Genomic DNA, 19000 nt, shown 5'->3' on the forward strand with positions numbered 1-19000 from the left:
CATTGCAAAGGGTTTGAATATTTATGTAAAAAAGGAGAAAAAAAACTTTTTCGCTTTGTCATTATGGGGTATTGTGTGAAGATTGCTGAGGATGTTTATTTATGTAATACATTTTAGAATAAGGCTGTAACGTAACAAAATGTGGAAAATGTCAAGGGGTCTGAATACTTCCCGAAGGCACTGTCTAGTAGAAATTAAGGTTAAGTGACTTGCTCAAGGGCACATTGACTTATTTTAGCCACACATAGGTTAATCATCAGTTGGGTATTTTTTACTCTCATGCTGCGTTTACCTAGCAGCTGGGTCTTCTTTAATGCAATCCTTAGGTTCATTTCTGGGTGTGTTTTTGGGTCGTGGATTTCAGCTGGATCTTACTGGCCACCGGTGAGAGTAAATGTCATTCCTGTTCATCATGTTAAGTTTACATACTGCAAATTCAAATAATTTTCGGGGCATTTTACACATTCTTCTATAATATTAAAGATGCAATATACAGAAATTGCTCTGCCATTTCCTGGGTACTAAAATCCTAATAGGTAGCCCAATTTCACTTTATGCAACAAAACATGCAGTCGTTGTGTAGAGAATCATTGTACCATCTAAATCGCTGTGAAGTATATTTTCCATAACCAAAAATATAGTATTTTTAGCTTTTTGAAACTGGTGTACAAAACCAAAAGTAAAAGATGCAAAAACAAAACTTAAGAACAGGAAGAATAGAAATAGCACATTGCTTTTTAGACATGCTTTCAATGAGATTGACAGATATATAACTCTCATTTCTATGTGAATTTGTTCAGGTCTCCCAAAGAGTTACATACTGCAGCTTTAAGATTATTATTTTTTTTTTACGTATTATAATAAGGTACACCACCTTATTGCATCCAAGAAATAGGATTTACTTAGGCTTTCTTTTTTATTTTTTGTGTGAAAAGTTTTATTGTTGCATTTCCTTTAAAACAGCTCATATATATTTTTGCACGTCATTTTATACACATAAAAACAGCATAAAAGCATAAATCATAGCATTTGAACATTACATTTAAATTTGTTAAAAGTACATGCTGTTAAAAACAACAGAAACAACCATGAATAAAAGTACTTTTTATTGTCAAACATCCAATCTGTAAAAGCCATTTAAAATGTGTACAAATTATTTAACAAAAGTAAAAGATTTTTAAGATATGAAAACATGTTAAAAGTCAATTTGTTAAAAAGCTGTCTTCGGGCCTTTGTACAGGAACGGTGTGAGTCCTTATCAAACTCGCTTTCTCCTGCTCTTCTGAATTAATAACCGTCCTGTCCTTCGGGGCCCAGAGGAGATCCCTCCCCTAGGTGCATCGCCCTAGGCGCCACAGCACTGCCAGGCCGTGGCCGCCAGGATCTTGGGTGTTGTGGGGGACCCTTCGCCTGGGGTCGAGGCTGATTTACATAAGCTTTTAGCCTCATTGAAACTACAATAATTTAAATGTTAGATCTTAACATGTGAAAACTGTACAACAGAACAGATGAACAGGAATGGCATTTACTCTCATGTGTGGCTAAAAATAAGTATTTGAAAGCCGCGCCCCTAAAGCCATGCCGCTAGTCTTCTGAGCCACATTATTATATATTCCATGTGACGGTTTGCTCCATGCTTACCTAATGCAGCTGTATTATTTGTTCATACTTGTCCCAGGAATTCTGCTGTGTTTTCCTGTGTTCAGCCCTGTTTCATGGGGTCCTCCTATTTATAGTCTCCAAAGGAATGCCTGGAATGACAGCATTGCAACACAAACACATCACATGTGACACTTTGCAATAAATTAGAGAATGATTGATGGTTTATTTTCTTTTTTAATGAGTGTTGAAGGCATTTCATTCCTCTCGTGGCTCTGATACGGAGGAGATAACTCTCTATCTCTGTATCTGAGCTCTATAGATATGCTGGTACGTAGCTTGGAGTGTAACTATATGTTTATGTATGGGTTATCTTTGCACTTACTCAACAGATGGTGTCTGTGTGTGTTTACTGTGGTGTGTGTGCGTTTCTCTCTCTCATTCTCTCTCTCATTCTCTCTCTCCCTCTCTCCCTGCTCCCCTACCTCTCTCTCTCTCTCTCTCTCTCTCTCTCTCTCTCTCTCTCTCTCTCTCTCGCTCTTCTATATACAGTCATGTTCTTGCAGATCCATATCATAATTGCGTGTGTGTACATGTTCTGTATATGTGTCTCTCTCTGTGTTAGTGCGTGTACTATACAACTATTTCAGTGTGAATTGGCTCCATTTGAAAACCCTGCCACAAAGCTCACAGACATGAGGTGTGTTTGTGTGACACTTCTAGTCACTTAGAGTGTCATATGGGGGTTTTGAGGGGGTCCAACTGCCGTACTGTGTGATCCTGTATGAAGATGCTGCAGGTGCTTTTTGTACCAACTTTCCCACACCACCAAGGGCACTGGGGGGCACAGACACACTAGCTAACTATTCACCCGACACATTGTGCAAAACCCCACCCTCTCAATAGGATTGGATGCTTCCCCTGCAGTTTATCAATGGGCACTGCTATCACTGCCCACCTATTCAAACCAGGGCGAGATTAAAACCCAGCAGTTTATAAGAGATGCTGTCACTTTGACGGATCAATCAGAGCTTACCTCTTTTATGAAAGAAAACCTTAAGGAAAAATAGGCCTCTGCATTCCTTTACCTTTCCTTTAATAGAGAGCAGAGAGTAAAGGTGGTTCCTCTTCTCTAATCTGATGCTGATCTGACATCACTAGCTTTAAGCACCAGCTGTCAGAGCAGCTCACAGATCTCTGCACCTGTACATAGCCCATCTTTAATTTAGCCCAAACTACTACCTCTTCCCCTACTGTATTTATTTATTTTATTTATTTTGCTCCTTTGCACCATATTATTTATATTTTAACTTTTAACTTTCTTCAAACTACAAATCTACCATTCCAGTGTTTTTCTTGCCATACTTTATTTACTTTGCCACCATGGCATTTTTTTGCCTTTACCTCCCTTATCTCACATCATTTGCTCACATTGTATATAGTCTTATTTTTTCTACTGCATCATTGATTGTATGTTGTTTTACTCCATGTGTAACTCTGTGTTTTTGTATGTTGTCGAACTGCTTTGCTTTATCTTGGCCAGGTCGCAATTGTAAATGAGAACTTGTTCTCAACTTGCCTACCTGGTTAAATAAAGGTGAAATAAATAAATAAAACATGTTAAAGTGTAAAACAGAACAGTAGAGTGGAGAGATCAAAATCTACACTATGAAGACCAACCTGTCTGTCATGTCGGGCCTGACATCTAAATGACGTTCTGTTCATGTATCTCAGGAAGGGGCCATGGAGATGGGTGGGCCTAAAGATGGTCCTGTGTGGCTCAGTGTTCTCCTGTTGGATTTAGTTGGTACCAGTGTGGTTCTATAAGCAAGTCAGCGGGTACTAAAAATACATGCAGTGTCTGTATTGTTGCTACATCACTTTGAATCGGAAGGGTCCAATTTGTAGCGAGGCCTAGTCCATAAAGTGTCTGGGAAACATTTAGTAGCGAGCTGTAAGCAGAGGGTACAAAAGGCCTCACGCAGCTTCCCGTTAGCTATGCATGCTTCCTCTGTTGCTGTGAATAGAGAGAGGGAACTGGGATGGTTGAAAGCACTATTAGACTGAGAGTGTTCAATTTTTTTAGCTTTGTTTGTCTCTCGCTTTCTCTTTCCTCACTCCTGCCCTTTTCCTCTTTATCTAATCTCTCTGTCTACTTCTGTGTCACTTTTTCTTTTCCTCACCCCTTCTCATCTCTCTGTTTTGTCTCTCTCTAGTGTGATGCACCCTGAAGCCTCACCATGGAGACAGGGCGTCTGACTCACTGTTCTGTCCGTGTTCTGCAGCCAGGGCAGCCAGGCCTTTCAGGGATGATCTGTGTTAGTGGGTGACTGTGAGGCAATGGTTAGAGAGGTTGGCAGCACAATGTGGCACCACAGACGTTCGCTTACTGCATCCCTTCGAACTCTGAATTTTTAACTTCCGAACGTTATTTCAACTTTTAGATCAGAATGATGAACCATTGCCCGCATTCGCCAAGGCCAAAATCAAACAGACATGCAGTCCCAATTTACAGATATTTTATTTTATTTACATCCTGCAGCATTACTTGTCTAGCCACAGTTTTACCTAGTCTGATTTTACTCTGCATAAGTGTTAAACTGGCCACAATAAGGATTTTAACCAATGTCTCAACTGCCAAGCAATGTAATCATTCTCCTTTTCGTTCTACTTTGTCTTGGCTCTTGCACTCAAAGGGGGAAAGAAAATGAAGTGAAAAATGATATTACCCCAAACTTTTTAACAACAACAAAAAATCCCTAAAATAATTCATTAATACCAAGTAGATTATTAATCATTCCATAGTTTGTTCCACTGTTCCACTGCTTTATTACACTATCGCAATAAAACCTTGCAGGGCCGGAGTCCATTAAATCGTTTTCAAATCACCGCTCGCTAAAGTTCGCCTAACATTGTAAAACAAAAAACAAACAAACGACCATGCTTATTTTAGAAACACTTAACAGACTCAGTGATAGATTTACGATGGAGGGAGTCAAAGAGCCTCTCTTCTTGTTATTTGGGGAGATGGAAAAGGGGCAAAGGCTCCATGAATGCAGCCCCAGTATTTGTGCATTATTTCATTGTGTGACGTTTTTCTTTCGTCAGTCTCATGTAAAACTCAGGCATCCTCATAAAGCAGCTTCTAGAACAGCATTAACTGTACGTATTTAGCACTTTTGTAATTTAAATTGTGGAAAATGTTTTCCTGCTCTGATGGATGGGGGCTTTAATGAATGCTGTTTATGTATGTGGATTTCCACCCATGACTCCACTGTAGACTTTACAACTGTTCTCCCCTCTCCTTCTGTCATTACAAGGTTGAAACAAGCGTTCATTTCATCATTCATCATTTTGATCCTCTGATTTCTCTAATAGGGTCAACTGACTCAAACCCAAACTACATGCCAACTTTTAGGCAGGCTCGTTTGACTCCATGAAAAACAATGATGGCTTGGAGACAGACTGTAGTTAGTTGAAGAGCACCTACTGACTCAGCTCACTGTACTGTAAGTTAATAAAAGCTTCTGATAAGTGACATGTCAGTATGATGAATTATATTGCTGATATGAAGTGTGAAGAGATGGTGTTGGTGGCCCCTCTCTCATGCCAGCCCAGCCCCCATGGAGACACATGGGCCGGATCCCAAATGGCACCCTATTTCCTATAGTGCAGTACCATATGGCTCTGCTCAAAACTAGTACACTTTATAGGAGATATGGTGCTATTTGAGACACAGGCACGGTGACATGGTCAGTGAGGTAATGTTGGGAAAAATGCCATACAAAGACACTGTGTTGGTATCTATTTACTGCTATACTCAATGAGTAATTCAATGTTTTTCATATTCAATGTCTATCTAGCCATTTGATTTGTGTGAATTCAGATCATATTAAGAGCAGTTTTTTTTACAGTCTTTTTAATGAAGAGCTATGAGACATTATATAATACAAATAATCATGATTTTGAGAGGTAGAAAATCTCCATGAAGTACTCCCTAATATCTTCATGCAGATCATAGATGGCTGAGAGCAGTTTAGACTATGTGTTATTACACCATGATTACATGGCTTACCATCCTCCCTTTCCTTAATCCTTTCCCACTCCTCCCCTGGGGCCAAAAACCCAATCTTGACCACCAGCTCCCTATTCCTTCTATACAGAACAGAGATGGAACAGTTCATTAATGTAATGGTTAATAACATTGATATAAATGTTACTAAAATTGATATAATGGTTGTTTAATTAGGTTAAACGGCTTCAACAGGAAGACAAAAGTCACATTTCAGTTAGACCTTGTGTGCAATTGACCAATAAAGTAATCTTAAAGGTCAATTCTCTTCTATTCACTCCAATTTATCAGGCAATATCATAACATTACATAGTAGGCAAATGTGAATGTACTGGGGATTGTGTTCCAAAGACAAAAGAGTATGTTGAATACACTTTAAAAATGTGTTTATGGAATCAATACGGACAAGTGAGATTTAAGTGTCCTTTGGTTTTGAGATAGCAGATATTTCATAAAATGTGTTTAGAGTACTTTCGGGAGAAATCTGCAATGTGCACAACTGTGCATAACCTTGAAAGCCATAGGCCTACTATATATCTGGACACCTGCAGAAGTAATGTTTTGACTGTGTGCCATGTATCTCATACTGTAACTGCAAACTCAACCATCTTTCACACACAAACTTGAAATAATGGGATGGCATTCGCCTTTTTATTGCTGGTTATTCATTTGTGTATCTGTCTGAAGATACAAAGTAAGTAAAATCTGTGGGAATGTACAGTGGCTGGCTGTCTGCCCTGAGGACCTGCGTCAGACAGACGGTTAAAGCAACAGTGTTTTTATGGAAGTTGTATATTAGAGGAGTATGCCTGGCCAGGTGGGCTTTATGGTCTGGTGGAACAAGGGAACAGTTTGGCCCTATAGTCAGTAGATATGAAGTAAGTAAACAAATACTTTATTGGATATATATCATCCTTCTATCAATATTGGTTCACCTCTCATTTTAGTCCTCTCAGTGCATAGTAATCGATTTTTTAAAATTATTTCATAAAAAGTAAACTCTGCAGCCATTAGACCAAATGCAGGGTGGTGTGTCTTCCATGTTGACCTTGTCGACCCCGCATGACCTCTCTGCTCAGGGCCCTTAGTAAGTGTTACTGCTCCTGGGCTGCAACAGAATGGTCGAACATTATGTCAACGACAATTAATTAAGGTCTGAATGCACCTGACCCTGATCTAATTCCCTTTGAAAGGAGGGTGCTCCAACTCTATACTATGTTTAACAATGACCTCACCGCCAGAAGATCTTCTGGAGGATGAAATGTGGTTTTATTTATTTATTGTACCTTTTTATTGCTACATAAAGTGTCCCTAAGAGCTCTGTGAGGATGAGCACAGATCCCAGAGACAACAAACCTGTGCTTTGAGGTGAGGAAATCAGTCATGGAATATTACCTATATTCAAACACCCTACAAACATTACCTACCAGACACCACTTATTTCTCTCAAATGTTGTGCACAAATTTGTTACATCCCTATTAGTGAGCATTTCTCCTTTGACGAGATAATCCATCCACCTGATCATTACACAGGTGCACCTTGTGCTGGGGACAATAAAAGGCCACTCTAAAATGTGCAGTTTTGTCACACAGCACAATGCCACAGATGTCTCAAGTTTTGAGGGAGCATGCAATTGGCATGCTGACTGCAGGAATGTCCACCAGAACTGTTGCCAGAGAATTTAATGTACATTTTTCTACCATAAGCTGCCTCCAACGTTGTTTTAGAGAATTTGGCAGTACGTCCAACCGGCCTCACAACCGCAGACCACATATAACCACACCTGCCCAGGACCTCCACATCCGGCTTCTTCACCTGCGGGATTGTCTGAGTGGGGATGCTGAGGAGTATTTCTGTCTGTAATAAAGCCCTTTTGTGGGAAAAACTAATTCTGATTGGCCTCCCCAGTGGGTGGGCCTATGCCCTCCCAGGCCCACCCATGGTTGCACCCCTGCTCAGTCATGTGAAATCCATAGATAAGGGCCTAATGAATTTATTTCAATTGACTGATTTCCTTTTATGAACTTTTATGTTGCGTTTATATCTTTGATCAGTATATATGTCAAATAAATAAAGTATTTCCCAACTAGCATTCACAGCTACGACACAAACCTCAAGCCAGCTCGCTATGCATGCAAAACATGTTAAATAGGACACATGAGGACACCACTCATCCCGTAACAAAATCTATCATAGACCCTCACATTGGGCATTGACCTTGCCTTGCCTTCTGTGGACCCCCCAACACCCCCCAAAATCACCACACGCACAATAACCCAACCTCCACACCCCTCTACCCCTACTACTCTCCATCCCCCCTCTGTCCCATCCACTGGGGGTCCAGAGCGGAGTGGAGGAGTGGAGTGACAGACTGGCCTTACATGTCCACTAACGGCCACTTTAACATGTTGGAGGTCAAGGGATTAGTGGTCTGGGTCACTTCCACAGCTAGAGTTCTAAAATAAACCGTACTAAGAGGTCAGTGTCCAAGAGCGGGAGGTCCCCCCTCTCTCCCCCTCCTCCATACCCTCCCTCCCTCCCTCCCTCCCTCCTCCAACCCCTCCCCCTTCCAAGAGGACAGGCAGGCACCCCATTCCTCTCCTCCTTTATTTCCGTAAGTCATGCAGAACTCACGAGTGAACATGCTGAGTTTGAGCTCATCGGATTAGGCTCTGAGATAGGGATAGACCAGGGAGAACTCATAAGGAATACTGTGGTGCTTCCTGTGTTCTCTTCACAGCCCAACACTCTGACATAGTCAGTGAGAATTAATGGAGTAAACCCATAATCCAAAGTAACACTGACCAAACACTGTTGGAGAAAGAAATGCATGTGATATTTGGTGTATTTATTGAGACCGGAGTTCAGATTTTGGATTTGACTTTTCAGTTTGAAGTCTATTACAGTAAAAGAGGAGAGGGTATTTTGGTCACCTGTTGGTTGAGGCAGTCCCCGCTTGTCACTCCTCTCTCTCGCTTCGTCCTGTAGATTTTTTCCTTCTTTTGTTCTTTGTTCTTTCACCAATAATAGCTCCCATTCAGTGGAGAGAGGTAAACAGTCAACAGTCACATCATATCATATCAAAGTTGGTATTCACAGTGAATTACTGTCTGAACAACACCACCTCTGTTCTTCAGGGAAACTCCGGGGAAAGATGGTACTTTTTGTTGACACCATACTGTCTCTAAGTTGGTTTGGTGAGCCGAAACTTCAAAACTAGTATCAACTTGTTCTTAATGACACCAAATACCGTAATGACATACTGTAGGTATCAGATCAAAGATGACAGAACCAGACTGCATCCTATTACACTAGGTTTTCCTATGCATGTTTATGTTGTTGGACCACCAAATGGGATGAACTACAGTATCTATTTTAGCAGAATTAACCAGTGGGGTAGCTGGGGTTTCATGTGGTAGGAGGCAGTCTTTTAAAATGATAAAACAAAGACAGAAGTATGTTATGTGACGATTGAAGTATATGACGATAGAGGTATGGTATGTGACGGTGACTGAATTCAGCCAGCGGCAGGGGGTGTGGAGGCCAAAATCTGAAGTCAATGTGGGAGTCTGGCCGTGGTAGAGGAACCTCCATGGAACACTGTGCAGTTTCTCCTTGTCTGCAGACGTCGTTGTGTGGAGGGAGGAGGTTGTTGGGAACAGTGAGTAGCAAAAGGAGAAAGAGGGGGATAGAAAGGAGGGCTGAAAGGGATGTAGGAGCTGAGGGCTTGACCTCTGAGTCGTGACCTTTGTTCTTATCAATGGGTTTATGTTTCACGGACCCTTGTGCTACAATTGCACTACTTGGGCATCCCTTCTTCCTCTCTTCCTTCTTCCATCTCTCTGTTATTCCCTCTTTCCCCCCATCTCTCTGACATAGTTTAACCATAGACAGGAGCAACCCACCCCTCCCCATCACTAGGAGGACAGAGGGGCAGAGGGGATGTGGGTTGGTTGTAGAATGTTTACCTCTGGTGAGTTAGTTCATTCTCATTTCCTCCTCAACGGTTCCTGTGCAAATGTAATGTCAAATTCTGGAGGGAGTGATCATGGACACGGGCCCCTCAGTGCTATAGCTGCTCAGGACGAGGTTCAAATAGGGATCAAGGTCAGGTTACACTCCTCCTCACATGTGGGAACACTGCTCAGGGAAATCAGCTCCATGCAATTGTGTGTGTTTACGGAAAACAGCTTGTAAGTTAGGAAATGAGCACTCTATGGGCCCCAATGGAAATCAGAAGCTCACCCTTCCAGTTGCAACCATAAAAGTGTTATTTTCAATGTTAACATAGGTGACTTTAGCAGGCCTTTAGTGTGCCTGGTGCTCCTCCGTATCAGAGTTACTCTAGTGGCCCTGTGATATGATGTGTTTGATTGTACTCTGTCTGGAGAAAGCCTGGGCTTGACAATTATCAGGAAACTGAGCCTTAGTGTAGTCTACATTCCACATTATTATTTTGTATTATGTTTGACATTGTTGTCTGACACCATTTATAGTTATGGGTTAATTTTTGGCTTGGAGCAGGACTCTTATCATGTCTACCATTGGTTATCATGTAACAGCCAGCTCAACAAGAGCTCAGCCCCTTGAGTTTGTCCCTAGTCCGCTTCTTTGTTTGTTTAAATTACAGTCTGGGGTGTTTGGGTTATAGAAGGCCATTTCATAATAGTGTTTAAGTAGCCACAAGATTGACACACAGACACAGAGGGAAGAGGGTGGTAAAAACACTTATCTGTATGCAAACTGTATGCAAAACTCACCCTTTAATTTTGTTTATTTTCCACCAAATTAACCTTGAATTGGCCTTCTTTACAATGAGTCAGAGGTTCTAGTCTTTCTTCTAGCTTTTTTATTAATGCTATTTTTATCGTATTTTCTGTATGGAATAATACAATAAAGTTTTACTGTAAATTTGTGTTTGTATTTGTATTTATAATGAATCCTCATTAGTTCCTGCCAAGGCAGCAGCTACTCTTCCTGCAGTCCAGCAAAATTAAGGCTATTATACAATTTTAAAAACATTACAATATATTGACAACAGATTTCACAACACATTAAGTGTGTGCCCTCAGGCCACTACTCTAATACCACATATCTACAACACAAAATACACGTGCACGTGTGTGTATAGAGCATATGTTATCGTGTGTGTGTGTATGCATGTCTGTGCCTGAGTTTGTGTCTTTTTGTAGTCCCAGCTGTTCCATAAGGTGTATTTGTATTTTTTTTAAATCACATTTTACTGCTTGCATCAGTTACTTGATGTGGAATAGTTCCATGTAATACTTGGCTCTATGTAGTACTGTGCACCTCCCATAGTCTGAATACCAAAGGTTTGCGCTCAGAGTGTCAAAAACAAAGCTTGGCTCTGTAAAGTCCTGTTTCTATTCTCCCATAGGGGGTTCCACTTCTGTAAAGATCTCCATCCCCTCTATGAACATACAACTACAGTTAAAGTGTGTCACATTCCTCTCACAAGGTTTATGGAGATACGTAGGGCTCTGTAGAAAATGAGGTTTGCTCAAATGACAAAATAATGGAAAAGGCTTTTGTTTCGTTGTAAGTCTTGAGAGCATAGTCAATGCCTGTGTAAAAACTGCACCATAACAAAACAGACTGATGATGTAACAGATTCTGGAGTTTACACACACTGTGACGTTGTTTCTCTGTAATCCTGGTTGTTGTCTTACTACCTCCACATGCAGAACTCCTAATCACACATGGCTGTATGATCGTAGGGTACAGCTTAAAAATACCTACATGGGGAAGACGTAAGAGACACTGATGATAGACATTTACACCATGCGTCCAGACTCTGACATTACTGCTAATCCTCACATGGAAATTCTTATTCTGTCTACCTGATCTGAAACTCACTCTGAAACTGAAGCGGTTTGTGTTGTTTCATCTCAGGAGAATAAGGACAGACGATGTACTGTTTTACTTGACTCATGTCTGTTATGTGGTGATATGTCATAAGTTACAATGGTTGTTTTGTTTGACCAAACCTAAGCAATGTCATAAGCAAGATCAACAGAGTAGCTAATGTGTCTCATGTTTCAGTTCCACTGGTGTAAAAACATGGTACAAACAGCCACTCAAGTGCAGTTCAATCCTAAATATGAACTTACAAAACAACGAGTCAACATCACTCAGGAAATAACTCTCCAATGGGGCTTTCCCCCTTACTTAAAAAACAAGGATCTTGTCTTTGTTTACAAGCACAAAACAATCTCTGAGTTTGTCACACACAAAAATAAATGTTAATCTCCACCAGTCATTTTGGCTTTGAACTAATTATTACACCATCTGCTATAGTCCAGGAAATCATGCGTGCCCTACTTAATTGTTTCAACAACAAAAAAATGTCACTCCACATCCACAATAAACTTTATTGCTCTGTTACAACCGAGCCATCATTGAAAAACTCATTTAAGATACTGAATGTTTTAAGAATTGATCATTTTTTCTTTCTGTTATAGTAAGTTATACGGTGTCTGATTGACTTAGAGCTCCCATATCTTTTCCCCATGCCACATCACAACACCAGCCCAAACTCCAATGGATAAATGCCCCATGTTGCATTACCTTCACTCAGTTCAGGTGTGTGACCAATCTCTGCCAACTCACACAACTTCAGCATTTAGCTATGCTCTGGTCAGTCAGAGTTGCTTTTTGTCCATCCCCCCATTACTCAGAGAGAGAAGCCTGAGGGAGTGTCTATAAATCCTTATAGGTAAAGTAAAGATTCAAAGTTGTTTGCCATATCCCATCTACACTGAACCCCCAGGTAGGGGGAGGGGCTTCACCCATGATCACACCAGCATCGTCCACACACCACAGCTCACCAATAGGACCAGAAGAGAGGAGAGGGTGCGTGCGAGAGACTAGTCCAGTCCTCGTTACAATATATTGCATCAATCTTGATGACTTAATCCCATTCATCCCTAGGAACATAGGGATAAACATAGGCTGTAAAAATTACCACTAATTGTGAATAACCTTCAATGCCTAGTTCTCACCAGATTCCCAGCTCTTAGATATTTCCAGATCTGAAAGTTCTGTGGCCAGCAAAAACAAGTGTATATACCGATATACAAACAATATAATCTATAATTATCTTCTGTTCTAAGAATTAAAGATACATGACATGTTGGTTTGTGGTGACACGTCATGACACAGTGGTCTACTTATTATTGAACTTATTTGCTTTACTCTCATGCTAGCCATGGCTCCCTGGGCTCAGTGATCTCTCCTGTCATTTGAAGCTGCAGCCGCAAACCTCAGTAAGCACAGAGCTGGAGTGGTGTTATTTGATTAATGACCGTCACGTTGATACATTCCCTCACATGTGGTTTGGCTATTGTGTCACGTGGTTAACCAACACAGAACAGATCTGGGGTCAATTGAAATACAGCTATATTTCTTGGCCTCTGTTTTTATTCTATTCATTACTTTGTCATCTGCCAATAAAAAATAATCATCCAAAGGGCCTTCTTATTTCAACCTGTCATTATTCTTCTCTTTCCCAAGGTTTTAAAAACACATATTTTTCACATTATTCACACACATATTTTGGCATTAACTCATGTCACATATCAGTTTGCAAACAATGTAAAAACAATTTTAAAAAATGGTTTATAAAGCCGCACACAAACATAGTCTCTTTCTTTCAGCTCAATCCCCCTTGTGTGCTGCCTTAGATTTACATTAGAAGTGCCCATCCAAGAAGGCATAAGGTCATTGGCCACAGATAAAATGACGTCAAATCTAGCGTAGCTTTGATTGACTAGCGAGCTAGAAAAGCGGTCATCATCATGAATCACGTTGACAGTCTACTGGCAAATCCTTTTCAATTCTTGTCATACTGTATGAAGATAAATTATAGATTAAAGGTATCGTGCTCATCGTCCATTGGACATAAACATTACAAGTCACAAACACAACAAGTCGGAAATCGCAAATTCAACAATGAGTGGTTTGGAAGGAATCAGTGTCTAACTGCAAGCGTTGCAAAGCAATCACTATTTTGCTTCCACTGCCTGCTATTCGGTGGAGAAGGTGTGTGGTCCAAGTCTGGGTTTGAGGATTTTAAACATCTGTCTGAAATGGTCTTTTTTCCAAGCTTAAAAGGATAAACATTCACTCGCACATGGCCAGAAAAGGTTGAATACATTGGCCATGCTGTCGGTCCAGAATGTCTTCTGCCATGTTCAAAACACCTGGAAACTCTGAACTGGGAAATCTCAGACTTCAGTGAGTTCAAGACAACTGGAAACTCTGTAAAAAACAAGCTCCGACTGGGAAAATACGTTTTGATCGGTCATCCAACTTGGAATTCCAAGTCAGGAACTTGGGCCTCTTTCTAGAGCTCCGACCAGAAGATCACTGACGTAGTGATTCAACCTTGTTTTTTTCAGTTCCCAGTTGTCTTGAAAGCACCTTTGATGACAAAATTTGCCCACAAGAAGGACAGCCGTGCCGCTGTGCCACCTTCCTGTTCAAGTGAGCACAGCACAGAGTCCAAAAATGTATTGTATGATGCTGCATAAATTAGCTCATGTGCTTTTCTTCACAAAGAGGGGATACTATATAATGTTGTTGGTTCTGTAACCATGTTTGCGAGTGACAGTCTCTTCCCATTCAAATATTTGTTTTCAACAAACAAATTTCCTTCCTTTTAAGACCATATACTGTAGGCCTAATAAAATACTTCAAATGGTAGGCTAACCACGTCTCTCTCTCGCTTTCTGTGTGTGGTGACTTAAAGAAGAGTAAAGTTAAGGCCAGATCATCTTGCTGAATTTATCTGAAGTAACATCTATCTGAATTTCTGTCGGTGTCCATTTTGAAAATGCTGAAGAAATAGGCCTACCTCGTCGCAGCTCGTTTGCTTGCACTAGCTTATACCTAGTGCTAAGTGTTAATGATATAAGAACAAACATTATGAATTTACTGAACGAAAATGTAATAACGTTTGTGTATGATTCAAAAGTCAAAACTCATGTTGACGTTCGTTATTACTGAAGGACAATGTGGTTCTTATCAACTTACACAAATCCACAAGGAGTCAGTAGTAACCACATTTGTTTAAGCAAGTCAGCCATATCAGCTACGTTTTAAAAAGGCAGTAAATGAGGCTGAATGAACTGTTTCGCTGCCAGACAAGGCTTCGCTGATAGCCAGGTGTAGCGGTGGTAAGGATTCACTCCATGGTGCTGAAAGGAAAGCTCTGCTGTCGGGACAGCTTTATGTAGGCCCTAACAGTTTGTGGGCACTGTTTGTAACCATTATACTGCAATTCATGTATAGTTTAGTGCTGTGTTGTGTAGTGGCTTTGCTGGCATGCATCAACAACAAAAAAATGGAGTTTGCCCCACCAAGATTTACATGCTAAAATCGCCACTGGTGGTCTCATTGAAATAGAGTAGGCTGCCTACATGGGCGGAGAATCACGTGGCAGTTAACTTGAATACAAAATTAACTTCAATATGATTAGACTGTAGTTTACTACAGTGTCTGTAAATAAAGGGTGCTCAACCAACGGGAGTCAAAGTACAATCAAAACATTTTATCATCATTGAAAAGGAAAAGGCACAACACGCACATAGGTTGGACTACTATGGTGAGCGAGCATTGCACCTTTTAATTTTCATAAGTATTGTTTACTCATTTATTTGTCTGTGCCTGCAAATCATCCTCCTAAAAGGTAGGCTATGATTACGCTATAGTTTACTACATTGCCTAGAAATAGGCCTAAATATTGATTGCCTGTATTTCTCTGTCTCTCCAACTCTGCTCTCTTCAAACTGCATCTAACATATTGGCTGATATAGCCCAGTAGTACAATGTAAGGGCCATGTAGGAATCTCTGGTAATTTAACCTATTTGTTAAGTTATTTTTGCAAATTTGACATTGCCTATAGTGTGCAAAACTGCTGGGACCATGGCTGGCAAGTAAGCTGCGTCACATATGGCTAAAATAACATTGTGGGACTGAGGTTGGGTTTGGGACCAGTTTTTGCCGTAGCAGGTGGGAGTTGGACAGAACTCCAGCTGGTGCGGGTGGGAGCGGGATGAAGAAATCGGTCCAGCGCAGACCTCTACTGTGCACTATGACAGTGAAGCCTGTAAAGTTAGAGCTGTTTATTACAGTGTCAGTGTGAAAAGTAGGGAATTAGCTTGGGAAACTGACAGATCAATAACGCTACATTGCCATACTGACTAATAAAACTCACATTGCTGTCACGACTTCTGCCGAAGTCGATGCCCCTCCTTGTTCGGGTGGTGCTCGGCGATCGACGTCACCGGTCTTCTAGCCATCACTGATCCATTTTTCATTTTCCATTGGTTTTGTCTTGTTTTCCTACACACCTGTTTCCAATCCCATTCATTACATGTTGTGTATTTAACCCTCTGTTTTTCCTCATGTCCTTGTCCGAGATTGTTTTGTTTGTTATTGATTTTCGTGTATTTTTCTATTTGGTGAGCTACGGGTATTTTTACGAATGTTATTTTTATGTACGTTGGTTTTGGAGTTCGTGTTTGTTTATTATTTATTAAATAACTCCAGTTATACCAAGTTGGTTTCTCCTATGCCTGACTTCCTTGCCACCTACACATACGACGATGACAATTGCACTGAACACACTTCAGAATATGAATATTGAATTGTTTGGCCGATGGTTTAATCGTTTGATTCAGGTCTAGTGTGATTGAGGCATAAGGAATAGCTGACGTTAGCCAACCTTTGGCCAGCTCTCTCTCGGTACATCAACTGGCTAAAGCTAGCCAAGTTCATTTACTTCTGAAATGGGACAAAACAAAGGCTACAAAACATTTACATACAAATAACTGTTGTTAGATATTAACAATAGCCACCTCATATCGCTATCTGACACATAAGAGGCTAGAGCTGACCTGGCTGTGGTAGCTACTAGCTAGCATGGCTTATTCATTCACCTCAGTCAAGAGGGGATGAAACATTAGCTAACGTTGCATGTCAGTTACAATAGCACTGCGAGTTTCGTTTTTTACTGTTACTTAAACAGCAGCTACCTTGACAGCTACATCAGTCAACTAAATAGTAGCCACATACACATTAATCTACGGTTTCCCATGGGGGACCTGTATGAGAAAATGTATGAACTCACTAATGTAGGTCGCTCTGGATAAGAGTGTCTGCTAAATTACTAAAATGTAAAATGTAACTATGCTCTCCCATGCTGGTCCAGCCAGCCTTCCAGAAGCGTCATAAATCTAGCCGCCTGAACACTCCAAGCAGCATACCCGACCGCTTGGAGTCGTCCGCATGGTCCTAAAGCACACCGTTTACCCCTTTTTGTATCACATTGTAATGATGAAACTGGGGGAGACAAAAATGCAATTTCAGAATGTGGGGGGGAGGACATGACCCCCCCAGTGAAAGTTGTGCCCCTGATTAGTACTGATTAAGGTCATGTGGGGTTAACAAGTTTGGGATCATGTAAAGCAGTGGATTATGAGTTACAGATGATTTCTCTGTCTCTGTAGAGAATGCCAGTGTCTTTATTGTCCCTGATAACTGAGGGCATATAACAAATGTTCCTATTTCAGTTTTTTACTTTCTTTCACTGGAAAATATATCAAATTAAATATGTGTGTGTTTATGTTTTGAATGTATGAGATAAGGCCTTGTTCATGCTTGTTTAGGGGTATGATAGTGTAACAGAGTATGCCTCTTTTAGGGGAAATGGGAGATATTTAGTTACTAATTCTGCCGAATTATGGGTTGAATTATGTTGAATCACTATGAAGAGATGAATCATGTTTTATATTCGTGCAGTGTACAGAATAATTACGGTGCCTTCGGAAAGTATTCAGACCGCTTTACTTTTTCCACATTTTGTTAGGTTACAGCCTTATTCTAAAATGGATTCAATATAATTTTTTTCTCAGCTATCTACACACAAAACCCGATAATGACAAAGCGAAAACAGTTTTATGAAATTTTTGCAAATGTATTAAAAAACTAAAACAGAAATACCTTATTTACATAAGTATTCAGACCCTTGGCTATAAGACTCAAAATTGAGCTCCGGTGCATAATGTTTCCATTGATCATCCTTAAGTTGTTTCTACAACTTGATTGGAGTCCACCTGTGGTAAATAAAATTCATTGGACATGATTTGGAAAGGCACACACCTGTCTATATAAGGTCCCACAGTTGACAGTGCATGTCAGAGCAAAAACCAAGCCATGAGGTCAAAGGAATTGTCCGAAGAATGCAGAGACAGGATTGTGTCGAGGAACAGGTCTAGGGAAGGGTACCAAAACATTTCTGCAGCATTGAAGGTCACCAAGAACACAGTGGCCTCCATCATTCTTAAATGGAAGTCGTTTGTAACCACCAAGACTAAGCAATCGAGGGAGAAGAGCCTTGGTCAGGGAGGTGACCAAGAACCAGATGGTCACTCTGACAGAGCCCTAGAGTTCCTCTGTGGAGATGGGAGAACCTTCCAGAACGACAACCATCTCTGCAGCACTCCACCATTCAGGATCAATCAGGATCAATCAATCACCAATCAGGATCGCGGCAAAGACGCACGGGGCAAAGTACAAAGAGATCCTTGATGAAACCCTGCTCCAGAGCGCTCAGGACCTGAGACTGGTTCACCTTCTAACTGGACACTGACCCTAAGCACACAGCCATGACAACGCAGGAGTGGCTTCGGGAGAAGTCTCTGAATGTCCTTGAGTGGCCGAGCCAGAGCCCGGACTTGAACTCGATTGAACATCTCTGGAGAGACCTGAAAATAGCTGTGCAGCAACGCTCCCCATCCAACCTGACAGAGCTTGAGAGGATCTGCAGAGAAGAATGGGAGAAACTCCCCAAATACAGGTGTGCCAAGCTTGTAGCGTCATACCCAAGAAGACTCAATGCTGTAATCTCTGCCAAAGGTGCTTCAACAAAGTACTGAGTAAAGGGTCTGAATACTTATGTAAATTTATTATTTCTATGAAAGGTTCTACCAAGAACCATTTTATATTTGGAGGGTTCTTCCTAGAACCATCTATGAACGGTTCCTCCAGGCTTATAAGCCTTTAAAATGTATTTCTTTATGACAATAATTACATATATCACAAGGCCTTTGATGGCCTAGTTATACTTAATGATGTTACGTTTGATAGCGGAGCACCGAGGCATGCGCCAAACTTGCTAAGCAGTTTATTTTGAAGCAGTGTGCCGATGCCTGTATCGCTTTATCAGAAGCTCGTGATCAATGACGTCTGAAGCTTCGTTTCGTCAAACAATGACTTGATTTGGTATTGGTTTTGGTAGAAGACA

The 19000-nt window shown here is 40.9% G+C and overlaps 1 long non-coding RNA gene across 1 annotated transcript; it reads right to left on the reverse strand.

The window, feature by feature from the left end:
* Positions 1 to 821: 821 nt before the first annotated feature.
* LOC115155341 (uncharacterized) lies at positions 822 to 8856 on the reverse strand. The gene is made up of 3 exons (XR_003868029.1): positions 8606 to 8856; positions 1642 to 1751; positions 822 to 1454 (listed from the first exon to the last, which is right to left on the reverse strand). It is a non-coding gene; the product is annotated as an uncharacterized LOC115155341 (long non-coding RNA).
* Positions 8857 to 19000: the final 10144 nt, after the last annotated feature.

Source organism: Salmo trutta, chromosome 20, assembly GCF_901001165.1.
Source record: "Salmo trutta chromosome 20, fSalTru1.1, whole genome shotgun sequence".
NCBI lineage: Eukaryota > Metazoa > Chordata > Actinopteri > Salmoniformes > Salmonidae > Salmo > Salmo trutta.